The sequence below is a fragment of the Paroedura picta genome, chromosome 2, assembly GCF_049243985.1.
Source record: "Paroedura picta isolate Pp20150507F chromosome 2, Ppicta_v3.0, whole genome shotgun sequence".
Taxonomy (NCBI): Eukaryota; Metazoa; Chordata; class Lepidosauria; order Squamata; family Gekkonidae; genus Paroedura; species Paroedura picta.
In genome coordinates this window covers 159,540,168-159,558,139 of record NC_135370.1, presented here as the reverse complement: position 1 = coordinate 159,558,139, position 17,972 = coordinate 159,540,168, and the positions used below count along the sequence as shown (strand labels likewise).

The following is a 17,972-nucleotide window of genomic DNA, read 5'->3' as shown; positions in this document are numbered from 1 at the left end:
CCGCAGGGACTGTAAGACGGAGCTCTTCCGCCAGGCATACAGTTGAGGCCAGGGCAGAGTCCCGGGGGAGGGGTTTTCCAACTGGTTCCCAAATTCATCCCAGTCCCGGCTCTCATTACATTAGATTAGATTTAGTGCCCACCCTGAACAAGGAGGGATTACGAGAGTGTATGGTTGCCATTGTGATTATTATTTTAATGGGGTTTTATTGTTTTAGAGAGCCTCTTGTGGCGCAGGGTGGTAAGGCAGCAGAAATGCTGTCTGAAGCTATCTGCCCATCAGGCTGGGAGTTCGATCCCAGCAGCCGGCTCAAGGTTGACTCAGCCTTCCATCCTTCCGAGGTCGGTAAAATGAGTACCCAGCTTGCTGGGGGGTAAATGGTAATGACTGGGGAAGGCACTGGCAAACCACCCCGTATTGAGTCTGCCATGAAAACGCTAGAGGGCGTCACCCCAAGGGTCAGACATGACCTGGTGCTTGCACAGGGGATACCTTTACCTTTACCTTTACCTATTGTTTTAGAATTTTATGTGTATACCGCCACGAGGCTACAGCAAGTGGCGGTATAGAAATCAAATAAATAAATAAATATAGTATAATAGTATAATATAACTGTCACTATACATACAACAAATGAAAAAGAAAGACAGAGGAGAGGAAAAACCAACTCTATCATCAGTCTGTTAATACTAGGCAGAGCTAAATATTAAGCACTCTGACAGTGTGAACCTTAAGTTTCCAATCTCGATCGGTCAAACCCTTAAATTTTAAAAAAAGAAAAAAAAGGAGTAGATCTCTTCAACCCTTGCACTGGAAGCTTTTCCATGATTTATTCCAAGAAGCGTGGGCTGGTATTTCCTGTATTGAGGGTGGAGGTGGTAAGATTTGGTGGCTTATAAGACCCCCTGCAATTCTAGGATGTTATGGCCTTGGGACCCATTTTTTCCTGAGAAGTTACATGAAAGTTACATTTGGGGTGCAGGCATGTACTGACAAGTTGATCTTTCATAGAGTGAGTCGCTAGCTTTTCACCTCTATGTTCGCTCACAGATTTGAGGCTCAGCATAAAGCAAGCCTGACAAACATACAAGAAAACACCTTAGGCAACGGGGTGTTTGCTCATTTGGAAAGGACCAGCCTTTTTGACAAATAAAATGGCTTCCTACCTTTCAGAGAACAAATAAGTAAATAGCAGCCTGAATTATGATGTTTGGCAAACCATCACTGTTCAGCCAGCGACTTCTACTTATTTGTGAAGCGTTTCAAGGAATGCAGTCATCTGGAGAATATATTTTGTGCACTGTAAGCAAAAAGCTGATGCTTACTTGCAGGCAATAAAAACAGTGCCACCAAAGGTGTTGGAGCGGAGGCTACAAAATTGTCTGGGCCCAAGACAGTAAGAATCACCCTTCATTCAACCAATGCCCCTTAGTTTTCTTTCTTTTCATGTCATTCTGCAATGCAGCCACTAGGGGCACAGTCAAGGTAGGGCAGAGCAAACAGAAAGATGCACACATAGGTTTCCTGACACTGTTTTCCATCATTTTTAGCAGCAAATTTTATTTTAGAAAGCTCCTCGTGGTTGCAAGCTTTTTAAACAGTGAAGCTGCATTTTCCCTATCATGAAGTGTTCCTGAACTCATCAACCAACCTTCTGAGCCTTGGTATAGTTCTCCAGACTCTAATCTGGAGAACCAGGTTTAAATCCCCACTCCTCCAGATGCAGTCAGCCGGATGACCTTGGGCCAGTTACTGTTCTCTCAGAGCTCTCTCACCTCACCTACCTCACAGGGTGCCTGTTGTGGGAAGAGGAAGGGAAATGTGTTTGTAAAATGTACGGAGCTCATACCTCGAATAAATCTTTGTCAGTCTTAAAGGTGCCATTGGATTCAAATTTTGTTTTCCGAGAGTCCTGTTTCATGCTTCAGGCAAAATAATTCTTCAGTATATATATTTTAGTATATATTTGTTATTCTTCAGTATATATTTGTACTCACAAATTTCCTTAGTGGAGGAAATTATGGCTGACATCAAATATGGTAGGCCATGACCTGGATTGTTTGTTAACAAAGTGCTAAGGAAATCATAAAAATAATTGCAGAGTCAGATGGACACTTTCCTGAACATTGACACAAATTTTCTGTTCTGAGCCAATGAAGTCACTGGAAAACTTTAAAATCTATTATGGAACATAATCCAGATGAAACAACAGTTCAATGGATACAAAGCCGAGAAATGGAAAACATTAGACCTTTCCATCAGATTAATGACAGATTTGCACTGAGTTTTTGGCTTTGTTCTCAGGTTAGCTCAATACTATGGTCTCTCATGCTTGTTTTATAATATGTGAAAGTCATAAGCATCACACAAGATGGCAATTGTGACTGATTCAAAACTAATGTTGTGCTTATGCTAGGGTGGGGTAGAAGTTAGAATGTCAGACTGGATTTGAAAGACCCAGGTTCAAATCCCCACTCTGTCATGATATCTTGTGGGGGCAATTTGGGTCAGCCATTCTTCTCTCAGCTTAATTTATGTCACAGGTTAGTTATTCTGAAGAGAAGTGGTGTTTAAAAGAATGGATGACAACCTTAACTGATCATACAGTTATTTTAAGTTGGCTTTATTAAGGCGACCAGATTTTAACATTGGTAAAGTGGGACACCATTGACCGGGGGGGTTCTTGGTTAAAAATTTGGTCTATACGGAGCAACAAAAGGTTTCATAGAAGGCATAGAATGCAAAAATAGTATTGTAATATATATATATATTTAATTTCAACATAAGTACAATGTGCCAGGTGCCCCCAGATGTCCCTCCAAAAGCGGGGCAATCTGGTCACCTTACTTTAGTTCTATATTAGAGACCAAGATCTGATCTCCTTCATCTTTATATTAATGCTGTTTACTATGTAATCTTTCACCTAAAGTGGAAAACAGAACAGCTTGAATATAGATAAGGGAAAGAATTATGCCAAAATAGCCTGCAGATAGCCCTTCGTTTATTATTATTTTTATTATTATTTATATCCCGCCCTTTCGTATCATGTAGGGTGGGTAACAATATTTAGACTAAGCTTCTGCACCGCTGTAACTTTACATCCATGATAGAACAATGTTTGCTACATACTGACACCAGGAATATCCTGTGTTTAGTATAAGCTTGAAGGATGAATTCTGACTTGGTGACCCTGTCACATCAGAGGCATGAGATCAGGGCTCCAGGGCTGGCCTAGAGACTTTGGGGGTTGCCCTGGAGATGAAATGAAGGGTGGAGAATTATAAACGGCCCAGGTCAAACTGCCAGCCCCTTAGGTAGAAATACAAACTCCTATGTAACTGATTATTCTTTGCAAAGGTTTCAATGAACATGAGTTTCCTGTGACTTTGTTTCCACTGAAGCTAAAAAAAAATTAAAAATCAAAAGATTTTCCAATCTGTTGTGTTTTTGGATAACTCATGCTAGGCAAAGGACCTTGTTTGGCCCCAGGTTGACTAAGGGTGGAAAGGAGAACAATGTTGTAAGCTACTTTGGGCTTACCTTGGTGGAAAAGTAGAGTATAAATCAATATATTCAGAGATTGTGAAAATATGGTGCTGCCCATCAAGGACTTCACCTGGGAGCTCTCACAATCTGAAAATTGCATCACTGAGGCTCCGTATCACCTGCAGCAGATGATGCTATTAAAGAGCCCCTCAGTGAAATCAGCTTCAGATGTGGACTAGCCAATCAAAAGCCTGATAGGCCTGATGTAGCTGCTGCCATGTAGCTGCTGCCTCTCTCTCAGTTTTTGTGTAAGAACCATACTTGACTTTATTTTAAATAATCTGTTGCTGCCATTTTGCTTTGAACTGGCTTAATTAACACATCACCAAACTGGTATTTATGGCTGCAAGGTTCCTGCTGGGCACCAGCAGTGGATTGGGGTGATGCTATAGGTTAAGGTGACCAGATTTTAACATTGGTAAAGCAGGACACCATTGACCGGGGGAGGGGGGTTCTTGATTTAAAATTTGGTCTATATGGAGCAACAAAAAGTTTCATAGAATGCAAAAATAGTATTGTAATATATATATATTTAATTTCAGCATAAGTACAATTTACCAGGTGCCCCCAGATGTCCCTCCAAATGTGGGACAATCTGGTCACCTTAGTATAGGTTGCCATATCCAGGTTGGGAAGCTTCTAGAGATTTGGGGCTGGAGCCTGGAGAGGACAAAGTGGGGTATAATGCCATAGAACCCATCCTCCAAAGCATTTATTTTCTCCATGGGAATGGATCTCGGTAGTCTGGACCATCCCAGGTCTCACCTGGTTGCCGGCATCCCTACTGGTGTCTGTTGGCATGATGGACAGAAGATTCCACCCTCTTTTTTCCCCATTCAGCACAGGCCATTCAGATTTTAAAAGGCTACTGAATACTAAAGTGGAAAAAATATATCCTGAGAGGTTTAACAATAACCAACTAACAGGCTAAAGAAGGAGTTTTGGGGAGAGAGAAGGCATAGGAGGCTGTCAAGGGACTGCCTTGTTGTAGTGAGTCAGCAAGCTGCCTCCTCTTCTGAGGATGAGGATATGAAAGAATTAGGTTCTGCACCAGTGGAATGACTGCCTGAGCAGCTGGATTTAGAAGCAGAGGCAGCAAAGGAAAAGCCAAGAAATGAGAGTTGTTCATTCTGGCAGGAGAAGAAACAGGTAGAACAGAGATAAGAGTGTTAGTCTCTGTCAGCAATAGTACTTTTTAAAAAATGAACTGAGCACTGAAATGAGCAAAATCCATGCAGAAGAAAAAAGAAAGCCTGATGCACCTGTGAAATGAAAGTGAGCTGGCATGCAGAAAGAAAAAAAATACACCCAATGGGAATGCATGTTAAAAGCAAAGGAAAACACCAGTGCATAAAAGGTAACATCTAAAGAACCAGTGCTTATAAATATGTTTAGGTTATATATTTAGCTTTATTATTCTCTCCTAACTGTTCACCAGCCTTATATATTCCTACACATTCTTTTAATAACCCTCATTAATTATGCTATGTGGGGTTCTTGGATTTGGATGCTTTAATCTGAGTCTAGTACATTATCCTTTATTGGCTACAGCTGCTAGAATAGCGGTTCTCTGGAACTCAGTTTGGTAAATATTCTACTTTGCACGGCTGACTTCTTGATCTTAAAGCCGGGAGGGCTAAGAGTCCTTCCATCTCTGGGAAATGGGTTAATCAAGGGGACTTGTGGTAGCAATACCAATTACCAGCTCAAACACAAGGTAAGTAAATAAGGAAGGAAATCTTTCTAGCTATATTTGTAAGAGGCATTTTTTTCTGATTGGTAATCCTGTTTTTATTACACTTCTTCCTTATTTTGGGTCTTGTCATGCATTTGTCAAGATTGCTTATTGCCACACAACTGAACCTTGGAGTTGACAGGAAACAAGAGAATGATAAGATCTTGAGACTATGAGATGGAACCAATGGCATCATTTCAGGTTTCGGTGAGATGCGAGAACAGGCAGGTCCAGAGCCCATTCCTGAATGTTTTTTAAAAATCACGTTGTTGAAAAGTGGCATGTGTTAATTATTTCACCTGCTGTAATGGGTTGGGTTTTCCTCACCCTCTGGACACAGCCCTGGTTGGGGAAGAGTGTATGTGTTCATGATAACTGGCTAACAGAATCCCCCATGTTCACACCATGTCTACGTGGCCAATGATAAACCAGATAAAAATTATGTAAATAAGAACAGGGGGAACACAAGCAAGCCCTCAGTTCATTAATGTAACGTGTGCACAAACAGTCCCTGAAAGCCAGGCTGGCAGATGTGATATAAGTAAGATAAGAGGACAAGAGAGATTGCTTAGCAAACTTGGAAATTCCACTCTTTGCACAACAAAACCAGTTTCACTTTAGGACCCAAAGGAAAGGCTGCTGCATCAGGTTGCAAGAAAGGCATGGTAAGGAAGTACAGGTGCATGCCTTCGGACTCAGTTCAAGAAGGGAATGTAACAGCTGCACCTTTGTATTTGTACAAGAGTCAAAACGCAGAGAGAAGTGGGGGAGGAAGACACCTGCAAGGAACAGGGGCGACAAAACTCGGGAGCAAAAGAGACTCCGTGGAAGCGCTGCACCCACATGCCTCCCAGAAGAACCCGAGGCTGACTTCAAGCAGGACGGAAAGTTAGAAGACCCCCCCTCCCGGCGGGGGGTGGGGGGAACCGGGACATTTTCGCGCAGGCGCAGGAAAAAGCCGCGCGCCTCTGCAAAGTGTGTGGGCACCAAGGGCCTCTGCGCGCACAGCTGGGGTGTTTGTGTGTGTGGAAGGGCCCCCTTCGCAGCTACGCCAGGAAGGGGCTGCTGGGAGCCTCCCTCGGGAGCTATCCTCGCCGGCTCAGGCGGGCCGTGCTCCGGAGCGAAGTTCAGCCGGCGCTGGGAAGCCGCCCCCTCGCAAGAGAGAGGCCAGGCCACGAGGAGGAAGCCGCGGGCGGGGCCGAGGGCTCGCCTCCCAAGCGGCAGGTGCCTCTGCGCGGAGCCGGCTTCTCTCCTCGCGGGGCCGGTCTCGCCTGGCGCGCAAAACTTCGCCTTCGGGGCCGCGTGAGGCGCGCACCTCGGGGCGGAGCGGGGCTTGGCTGCTGCAGGACCAGAGATGGAGGATGAAGGGCACTGACCGAGGACGGCGGCGGCGGCACCTGGCTGAGGTAGCGCCTTGGGCGGGACGGGACCAGTGGCGCCGGGGCTCCCCGAGGGGCAGCAGCAAGACGGCCAGAGCTTCCCTCGCGGGGACATCCGGGTGGGGGCGATGGGGAAGACTTCGCCTGCTGGGCATGGCCCGGTCTCCCGTTCTTAAAGGAGCCCTGCAGACGGATGAGGGCAGATGCTCTCCGCTTGCCCAGCGGCCGCGTTCTCCCCGCAGAAGGTTGGTTTGGATCCCCTTCTGGAAACCCTTTAAAGCAGGGGTAGTCAACCTGTGGTCCTCCAGATGTCCATGGACTACATTTCCCATGAGCCCCTGCCAGCGTTTGCTGGCAGGGGCTCATGGGAATTGTAGTCCATGGACATCTGGAGGACCACAGGGCTGAAGTTTTCCTTTCCTTGGATTGATTTTTGGGTTTGGCGTGATCCTGATACTTGATGTGATGCTTTAAAGAAGTACTTGACTGCCTGTTTTTGCTTATATAAAACCAGTCCAGTTCTTGCATAGCATCGCCAACAATGTGTAGGGATATTCCTATTTTAACAGTTGTTCCTGATTCTGCTGTGCCGGTTGTTTCTGGCCCTCACCTGTTTTTCATGTGTGCGTAAATGGAAGCTGGATGGGTTCTAGTTCCTCCTTTGTATATAGCCTGCCTCGCCTACTCAGACTCAAGGTGGATTCCAAAAATATGAACAGCAATTCGATCAGATAGCCGAGACCTCCAATAAGCAATTTATTAGGACAAGAAGTATGGTTAGCAACAGCAGATAGCAATCCTCTCTGACTCCTCCAGAATGTAATGTTAAATCTGTGAAAAATGGCTAAGAAAAGTGGAGCTATTTTCCACTTCTTTGTGCTAACCATTAACAAAAGTCCTGATCATTAGTGAGCTAGACTTGAGCTCAATAAGAGTTTCAGCTTTTGCAAACCAAAGCTCTCCTCATCAGACACAATAGAGTATAAAAGTGGATCTGAGTCTTTTTATCCTAGTCGGAAGGCAGGAAGGGTCTAGGATGCAGAGGTACCTTGTAGATTGTTTGCTTGATTAGAGCAGAAGGAAAGTGCCTGGAGGCAGAACATTCACACAGGTACTGAGGTTAATAGTTAGGGAATGTGAATTGATCTAATGAAGTAGTAGTCCTCTGTGTTCTTAAAAAACTAGGGATTCAATTTAAAAAATGACTGGAACTGATAGTATTTAAATTCAAGTTGGTTTGGTCTGATGCGGCAGAACAAATTTAGAGTCCTGGAGCACCTTTAAGACCAACAAAGTTTTATTCAAGGTGTGAGCTTTCGTATGCACACACGCTTCCTGGTATGCATGCACATGAAAGCTCATATAAGTAGTAAAGGACATACTTTGTTGGTCTTAAAGGTGGACTCTAAATTTGTTCTGGTAGTATTTAACTGAGCTGTGCTACATTTCTGCTCTTAATTTCAGTATAATTAAAGATAACCATTTTATTTAGGCTGGGACTTAACAGTATACACTTTGGTAGAATAGGTAGACTGACTAATGAACCTTTAGCCACAGGTTACCCCTGGCTGAATAACATTGTGTTAGTAACCATTAAGAGCATACAGGTATTCCAGGTTCTGTCTTCCCATACTAGATGTATTTATATTAAAAGCTGCTAAATACTGCAATCTATCAATATACTTGTGGGACTTGCTGGGTGCTGAACTTGTTTTGTTTATTAAAAGTCATTTTAAACTCTGGTGCCTATAGTCACCAATTGGATGAGAAAGAACACTTAAAATTTAATCAAACCACTTTTAAGTCAGTTGGCAGCCCAAATAAGAAACTGTAGCAGTGTTATGTGCTTCATGGGGGTTAGATAAATGTTCCTGTTATGCAGATAGTGGGGCTACAGAGTTACATCACTTTTTCTATCAGTGCAGCACATATGAATTCATCTCCAGTGCCATCAAGAAGAGTTGGTTGTTATATGCCGCTTTGACTACCAAAAGGAGTCTCAAAGGGGTTTACAGTTGCCTTCCCTTTCCTCTCCCCACAACAGACACCCTGTGAGGTAGGTGGGGCTGATATTACTGTTTGGTCAGAACAGCTCTATCAATGTTGTGATGAGCCCAAGGTCACTCAGCTAGCTGCATGTGGAAGAGCAGGAATCAAACCTGGCTCACCAGATTAGAAGCCACTGCTCTTAACCACTACATCAAACTGGCTCCTTGTGTGGCAACTTCTTTTTCTATGCTGATTATTGTATTTAGAGCCCGGTTAAAAAAAAAAAATCTGTGTGTTTCTGCTGTTACCCTGGCTTACATTCCTTTATCTCACTCAATCTTGACTCCTGGGAATTTGCTTTTCTTGATTCCGCCGATCACTAAGAACTCATGAATGCATCAGCCCAGTGACTTCTTAAAGGGGTGTGGTGATCAATTAAAGCAAAATAATCTTTTACGTCAGATCAAACTAGTTGTCGAAGCAAGTATTCCTTCTAAGTTCTTCCGATTAGCTAAGGGAATTCACTTTGTGTAAATGAAGTCTAACTTTCTGATATCATCCCAGGCATCTTTCATTCAGAATTCCCCATGTGGGAAGTCTCAATATTGGAACATACTGTTCCAATACCAGACCACATACACTCTGAACCACCTGCCTCCTTGGGTGTGTTCAAGTCTGGCTTGCCTTTTTATGTAGCTCACTAAAATCAGCTTGAACTAGTCCTGTAACTTGCTTTATGTTTGGCAGAAACTCGTCCCAGTGTGTTTTAGAAGAATAGTGCTGGGCATTTTTATTACATCACTGGGATGTACAAAGCACCCTTTACATCATTTGGCAGCCCAACTAAGAAATTGTAACAGTTCTATGTGCTTCATGGGGGGTGGGGGTGTAGAAATGTTCCTGTTTCTTCAGGTGCTGAGGGATTTATGTATTTGCTTTTTCATGATTATCCTGATTCAATAATGCTATTCTTTAAATAGAATGTCAATACTGGTTTGTGTGGGCCAACCTTGGCTTGAAAATATAAATTACATAACTTACTGTAGAGAATCACACCAGCAAGAGTGAAGAATCATAGAATCATAGAGTTAGAAGGTGCTTCCAGGGTCATAATGCAGGAAACTTACAACTACTGAGAACCTTAGTTGCTTATGAACAATCTCATGTGCAGCTATAGATTGCCTGGTTCATCTGGATCTATTGTGCCGTTTTTGTGTTCAGAAGAATTTCCACCTGCACAGCATAATTCCCCCCTCCCCCCACCAAAAAATTGGCTTGCAGTAGGAGCAGGGAGAAGAGAAAGTTGTGGTTTATAGAAATTTTTTCTGTCTGTGGAAAGTTAAGTCAGTGGTTGAATAATCCAGCCATAATCAATATTTGGATGGGAGACCGCTAAAGAAGAGTTGGCTTGCTTTGTAAAGGAAGGCAATGGAAAACCTCTTCTGCTCATCTCTTGCCTTGAAAACCCCCTGGTCCTGTGTTCACCATGGACTGGTTGCAATTCGTCAGCACACAATTATTATTAGTGAGCAATGAGCAATGCAATTTTATAAGACTATCCAAGAAAAAAGTTCTAACGCTTGCTAGAAGTTTGCATTGTTTTTATTACATTTTTTTAAAGAAATTGTGTTGCCTTGTAACTTTTAAAATGTTGAGCTACTAAGGATTTCACCCCATAATATACATGTTTTGTACGTAGCCTTCATTTTAACTTCATTGGTAACTAAAACCAGTGCCTTCCTTTGGTAAGCAAATCACTTTTCTCTTGGCTTTCACCTGAATTGAAGTGCTCAGGTCATGGAACATAATAGATGCATTCACTCCTGTTTATCACATCTGCCACTTCCTCTACACACTTCCTTATCCAAGTCATTGAGCATATTTCCAAGTTACAGAAACAATATTATCTAAAGGAATAATTACAGGGCATAAACCAGACCCTTGCCCTATCACAGCACTAAAAATTTGTATAGAGAACAAATTTAAAATGGATTTAAAGCTGGGCAGGATCAGGGCTGTTTTAGTGTATTCAGTTAATTTTTGCGGTACCCTGTCTGGTTCAAGATCTGGTCAGTCAAATATGTGGATAGTTGTTTCAGAGTTGAAGCATGATAACTTTGAGCTGTCTTTTTGCTCTGTTGTTAATTTCTCCATTCTGAAACTTTCAACTGGTGTTTTTGTTTCTAAATGGCCATGTCTAGTAAGAGAACCTGGTAGATTGCTTTTCGCTCTATAAAAACATGCACCTTCTTTGTTGTTGTTAGGTGCGAAGTCGTGTCCGACCCATCGCGACCCCATGGACAATGATCCTCCAGGCCTTCCTGTCCTCTACCATTCCCCGGAGTCCATTTAAGTTCACACCTACTGCTACAGTGACTCCATCCAGCCACCTCATTCTCTGTCGTCCCCTTCTTCTTTTGCCCTCAATCGTTCCCAGCATTAGGCTCTTCTCCAGGGAGTCCTTCCTTCTCATGAGGTGGCCAAAGTATTTGAGTTTCATCTTCAGGATCTGGCCTTCTAAGGAGCAGTCAGGGCTGATCTCCTCTAGGACTGACCGGTTTGTTCGCCTTGCAGTCCAAGGGACTCGCAAGAGTCTTCTCCAGCACCAGAGTTCAAAAGCCTCAATTCTTTGACGCTCAGCCCTTCCTTATGGTCCAACTTTCACAGCCATACATTGCAACTGGGAATACCTTCTTAGTGAGCAACATTATTTTTCTATTTTATGGCCACTCTGAGTCAAGTTTCATACTTTGCGGTTTCACTTGCATTTGCTTCCATGTACTTTAAATTTAGTGTTTTGACATGCTTGGTGTTAAAATTTCTGCTGGTCACTAACCAGGACTGTATAATCAAGCTAGGTCACTATATGTTACTAGCTTTTCCATCTAGGAAATACAGTCACGCATACTATTAAAGCATATTGTACCAGCTTGGTGTAGTGGGTAGGAGTGCGGACTTCTAATCTGGCATGCCGGGTTTGATTCTACATTCCCCCACATGCAGCCAGCTGGGTGACCTTGGGCTCCCACGGCACTGATAAAACTGTTCTGACCGGGCAATGATATCAGGGCTCTCTCAGCCTCACCCACCTCACAGGGTGTCTGTTGTGGGGAGAGAACAGGGAAGGTGAATGTAAACCGCTTTAAGACTCCTTCGGGTAGAGAAAGGCGGCATATAAGAATCAACTCTTTTTTTTCTTCTACCCCATTTCCCAATGTTGAGCATGTATAAGAAGCTGTAGTGAATATGCTTTTAATGGGTTTCCTAGTGGTTGGCCTTGTGGGGAGGTTAACTTACATCTCAGCTTTGTATGCTTTACTACATAACTTCTGGTTTTATTTCTTGCACTGATAAAAGACCTCCCAGATTCAGGCCATCTTTATCAGTTAACCAGCTGTAGTATGTTAATTCTGTGATTAATTTCTAGCACAGCATATGAAGAAGGCAGGGGTGCACCAATACTAGGCTTAGCAATGACAATAAATACAATTAACGTTATAACAGACAACCATGGGATTTAAAAAGTTCTCTTAGATCCAGCCAACTCTGTAGAAGAAGTTGCTCAAATATTGCATCTTTTACACACATTCTTCCAACCTCCCTAGAAAGCTGGAGAAACAGAATTCATACCCTGTCGTGCTTTTCAGTAATCCAAAAGTGAGTTATGAGTCTTAACAATCTTGAACTCCTGCAAGCTATGACACCTTAAAGAAACAAAGACAAGGAATATAAATATAAATACAAGTAATAAATGCTTCATGTGACCTCAATGGTCTTGTGTATCCCCAACAGAACTTCAGTTGGTACAATACCGACTTCCTGATTCTACACATACTTTTCTTTCATGTACTTACAATCTTTTATATCAAACAAAACATACTTTTCAAGAATGGATTTCTCCCCCGGAGTTTTTAACTGCTTTCAGTTCTATGGAATAGATCTTATTTTACACTGTCATTAAGTTTGTAAAGCATTTCCCCCTTGGGGAAAGGGGCTACTGTCTTGCTTAAAAGAGCAGCAGCACAGAAAGGTTAGGGCTGAGCGTTATGTAGGCTGAGCATTATGCTATTCTTGTAAATGTTAATGTATTCTTATGGGTGACCTGTGACTCCTCCTCTCCTTTTGTAGCCTGGCAGTCCCCTTAGCTGCTGCTCATAGAGTCTGTAAATGTGTAGTGTGATGACGTCAATCTGTGTAGTCTGTTTAGCTGTGTATCAAAGAGGTGAGAACTTGGCATGGGGCTGCTATTTTCATTGGCAACTCTGTGTTTCTTGTAATGTGTGCTTCTGCCCTTATGGTGCAACCTATGCTCATGGATTTAGAAGGGTATGACTCCTCCTTAGGTTTGTGCTGTAAGTCTCCGAATGAGCGATAGCAGTGAAATACTGGCAGTCTTCAAGCAAAGGTTGGATACACAGTTTTCTTGGATGCTTAGGGCTGATCCTGCGTTGAGGATCAGCCCTAAGGGTTGGACTAGATGGCCTGAATGACCCCTTCCAACTCTATGATTCTATGATTCTATGTGGGTAACCAGTTTCTCAGTCATTTTAATATTTTGTATCAGAGGACCTTTCCATTTGAAACTTATTAATTTGAAGGGGTGTTTGCAATTCTTATACGGTTAAAGTGTCAACCTTTTGTTCAGGCTCGTGCTTAACCTTGAATGCATCCAGCTGTAGAGCTGTGCGTTCAAAATCAAGTGACTGAAAGTTGGCAAACCATTTAATCTGATATTGATGGCAGGTGATTTTTTTTTTAATGACACACAGCACTTTTATCAAGATTGAACTGCAGGGAAACTTTATTGACATCGAGGAGGGGGGCACGAGAGAACAGTTCTCTTCCGGTTTACAGAAACTTCCCTGTCTGTAGGTGGTTTTTACTCAACGTGTCAGTTCTGGAAGTTGGTTGACCACATTGATTGCTGCTGTAGTGTGTGTGTTGATTTTGAAGCAGTTGGTGCAAACTTAAATGGACTCCGGGGAATGGTAGAGGACAGGAAGGCATGGAGGAACATTGTCCATGGGGTTGCGATGGGTTGGACACAACTTCGCACCTAACAACAACAACAACAATAGTGTATGTGTATGTTTTTTTGGGGGGGAGTTCTTCTATGTTGCCCCCACTCACTCAACACCCCGGAATAACTGATCAGGAATTCACAGATTTGTTCTTCATACTTGCACATGCTTCTCTGCTGTGCTGGAAGGTTAGGGGAGGGGCATGATCTCTGGCCTCACGTTACACTATAGCATCAATGTCTCTGAAGTGCCCTGCAACATAAATGAGTGTCTTCCCACCACACTTCAGAATCCTCCCTGACCTTATGCTTCAGTAGTGCTCTCCATGTGTCTAATGCTCAGCCTGACATTCAAGTCCCTGCTCCTCAAGTAAGCTGGACTTAAGATGAAAGATCGTGCACCGCCACTGCGCTAGTGGTTGAAGCAAGAAATATTTAATGCCGTTAGCTTTTGTGGCCTGCTGCGGAGTCCATCCTGTCATTGCCATGAGGGCTGCAACTTCTGGGTTGAGAAATCCCTAGAGCTTGCAGATGTAACTTGGGGAAGGACCTCTGCAGGGCATAAAGCCACTGAGTACGCTCACTGAAGCACATGATCTCCGTCACCTTTAGGCCTCCTATACCTCAATATCTCCAGGCCCTCTCTGGATATTGGCAACCCTAGTGATGACCCTTAACAAGAACTCTTACGATCTTCTTTGAAACTGGCTTCAGCTCTCGTTTTGTTCTGGCTTCTGGCTGGGGTTTCTCATTCAGGATATTGTTTAAGTAGAACGCCGATTTCTAACCCCTCCCCAATCAACTAGTGATTGCCAGGGATACTTTTGATTTGCAGAGTTTTAACGTCTGTATAGATACAGATCTCTTAGTGGACCATCTTTGTGGCTCATTAGCTGCATTTGTTGGGTCAGAATGTCTTCAGGTTGCATGCAGTTGGGTCGGCTGCTGTGGGCTTGGAAATTCTGGGAGATTTGGGGGTGGAACCTGGGGAAGGCAGAGTTTGGTGAGAGGAGGGGCTTCACCATTGAGCCCACCCTCCAGAGCAGCCATTACTCCAGGGGAACTGAGAGCTGGAGACCAGTTTTAATTCAGTGAACTCCCCAGTCCTTACTTGAGCTGAAAGCCAAATTGCTATTAGGAGGTGTATATTTCTCCAAGAAAGATTCATGTGATTTATATGCAAGAATGGATTAACATTACATGGGAGGAGCTTAGCCACTGATGAAAACCTTTGTGCATGAAAATGAGAGTGAAGTTCCGGACGTCATTCTGGCAAAGCCCCCAGTTAGTTGTGGCCGAATGAGCCTTTGAATGTTTGGGATTAAAAGTACTTTATTGTTCAGCCATCGTTGTTTCTTTTCTTCGTTGACACATGTGGGAGTGACTGATTTTCTCTTTTGGACTCACCTGGAAATTGGCAACCCAGTGTACTATGACAGTAGAGGAAAACAACATCGTTATAATAGTCTCTTCAGCTGTGGAGACATACAATATCTCCAACCCAAGAAGGAAGGTACTTACAGAGGTTGCGGTGCTAGTGGAAATGGAATATTCCTCTCCTAATATTTTCTTTTCTTGGCAAAGGCTATTTATTCATTATCAGGAATATGAGAGGGAAGGAATAAAACACCGTAACAGATAATTGCACAATAAACAACGTAAAGAGGAAGCTAGTTCCCAGCCAAAGGCAGTTAGTGGCTTGCTTACATAACAAGGAATTTCTATACTTATTAAAGTTTAGGTCAGGCTGATGTCATGGTTGGATGTCTTCATATGTGTTTCTGCAATATAGGGGCAGGGGATTAATTATTGCCCCCAATGTGGCTCATTCAATAACCAGTAGTTTAATCAAACGTACGCACAAATATTTAGTTTACTGGAACTCGTAACTAGCTATGCTGCACTGTGCTTCTAAAAAGTTTTTATTATTAGAGAAGTATGCCTTGCAAAAGAGTTTCAGAGGGGAACCATGCTGGCTTACAGCTGGAGAGTTAGATTTTCCAGTAGCCTCTTAAAGACTAGCAGGAAAATCTTGCTCGTCTCTTTGCTGTTACCAGAATCAAATCTAGCTCTTGCAGAAGAGGGGAGAAGTGTTCCCTATCCTTTTCATTTTATGCAAGTAAAAGAAATTATTATAATTAGTCAATTAACTAATTTAATTTGATTTATAGGCCACCACAATCCCTATAAAAACACAATCCCTTCCAACCAAGTCTATCTCCAACATACCAAGATGGCAGAAACCCTCCTACCTCTCACAGCCTTCCACCAAGGGGTTGTCCCGGTGCTATAGCAGAGCCTGAGGGGGTGGGGTATTGATCTTAACCCAGCCTCAACTGAAGACCTGGTGGAAGAGCTCCGTTTTACAGGCTCTGCGGAATTGTGACAGCTCTTCCGGGAGCTCATTCTACCAGCAGTTGCCCCCTGTTTCAAAGCCATAGGAAACTAAAAATCATTGATGTGGTGCTCCCTCAAAGTGATAGTGCATGTGGGGATGAGGGTGCTTGAATGTTCTATCAAGACCCAGATCTGGGTCCCCTGAGCTACTGCCCATCTGACAGGCCGGCGGTGTCCACACCCATGGGTCCCTGAAGTGACATGCACACAGGAAACCAGCCCTTTTATTTAAAAAAAAATAAGAAAAGGTGTATTTGGATAACAAAAGAAAAAGGATTTGTGCTAGGCAATACAGTCTGCTGAATTAAATAGCATTAAATATTAAATATTAAAACTGGCTTTTCTAAGAAGGCATCGATAACAGATAACAGCCATAGAATTTCAAGGTTCAGAACTGGAGGTTGAAGCATTCTTCTACAGCTCAGCATTATCCATGCCTCTTTCCCATAAAGTCACCAAGTCAATAGTCCCTGTCCCTTGGTCTCTAACTCAGTTATACTCCTCGGCCCTTTAGCGTCAGGTGAGGCTCCAAATCCAGTCAAGGTCTACATTCACAGGAACAATCTAGAACAGGGGTAGTCAACCTGTGGTCCTCCAGATGTTCATGGACTACAATTCCCATGAGCCCCTGCCAGCGTTTGCTGGCAGAAGCTCATGGGAATTGTAGTTCATGAACATCTGGAGGACCACAGGTTGACTACCCCTGATCTAGAAGACTGCGTCATCACTTCTGCCCCCCCCCCCCAATCTTGCGGGCAGCAGATCTTCAGAAAAACTAACTGCCACATTCTGGGCTCCGGCTTTGAAAGAGATAAGAGTCTGTGGACAGGATGGATTAGTTATGAACACCTGCAAGGCTGGAATAGGTCCACTAATATTCACATTAACCCTTAGGAGGAAACAGGGTGCTTTGGTTCTCACTACCTTTTCAATGCATTTTGGCCATGATTGCAAGCTAAGGTTACTTATAAATAGGATGAAGCTGTAGAGCTTAGCGGTAGAGCATCTGCTTGCATGCAGAAAGTCCCAGGTCTACTCCTGGCATCAGGAACTGGGTGATGTGGAAAGGGGGGGGTTACCAGGTCCTCCGTGGCCAATGGTGGGGGGGGTGGAGGAACGGTAGGGTTGCCACCTCCAGGTTGGGAAACTCTTGGAGATCTGAGGGTGAGCCTGAGGTGGGCAAGTACCTCAGTGAGGTCCAAGGCCATAGAACTCATTCTCCAAAGTATCTATTTTTTCTCGGGGGAACTGATATTTGTAGTCTGGATATGAGCTGTAATTTCAGGGGATCTCCAGGCCCCACCTGGAGGCTGGCAGCCCTTGTGGAAGACATCTGCCTCAGACTTTGGAGAGCTGCTACCAGTTAGATAGGGCACTATTATTGCTCAACTGTGTGACATGAGAATTTCTCAATACAGCATAAAGTAAATGTAAAAGTGCTTAAGATAGATTGAATTTTCCAAAGCAGTAGGATCCTTTTCTCCAAATGAAAAATATTTATGTCTGTGATCTCCAGAACTAAGCAGGGTCAGTATTTGAATGGAAGAGACCACCAATGAAGGTTCTGTAGAGGAAGGCAATGGCCTAACACCTCCATTTGGTGCTTGCCTTGAAAAGACCACTTTTGAGGGTTGCCACAAGTTGGTTGCAGTTTGAAGGCACTTATGTACACATGTATGCTTGAACAATAAGAATTGTTTGGAAAACAAATTGAATTGTACTCTGCTCTTCTCTCTGCAGGTAAAAGACTAATGTAATCACAGGAAGACTAGGTTTTTGTTTTGTGGTAATTTTGTGCTCTCTCTCTCTCACTCTCTCTCTTTGGAAGTTCAAGGTGACTTTAATTGCAGAAGAATAGATGAAACTCCATCAGGTGACCTCAACAGCATAGAATTAAGGCAGTGAG

General features: G+C 43.4%; 1 protein-coding gene across 10 annotated transcripts in view; it reads left to right on the top strand.

The window, feature by feature from the left end:
* Positions 1–3,746: 3,746 nt before the first annotated feature.
* Positions 3,747–17,972, top strand: part of TC2N (tandem C2 domains, nuclear) — a 50,122-nt gene continuing 35,896 nt past the window's right edge. For 2 of the 10 annotated variants that reach the window (XM_077323508.1, XM_077323511.1), the window contains exon 1: positions 5,975–6,687. The gene's annotated coding sequence lies outside the window, so the exon portion shown is untranslated. Of the gene's footprint in view, positions 3,795–4,788; positions 4,904–5,139; positions 5,264–5,928; positions 5,947–5,974; positions 6,688–6,766; positions 6,906–8,580; positions 8,717–17,972 lie in introns of those variants that run through there. The other 8 variants (XM_077323505.1, XM_077323510.1, XM_077323504.1 and 5 more) reach the window with 8 other exon arrangements.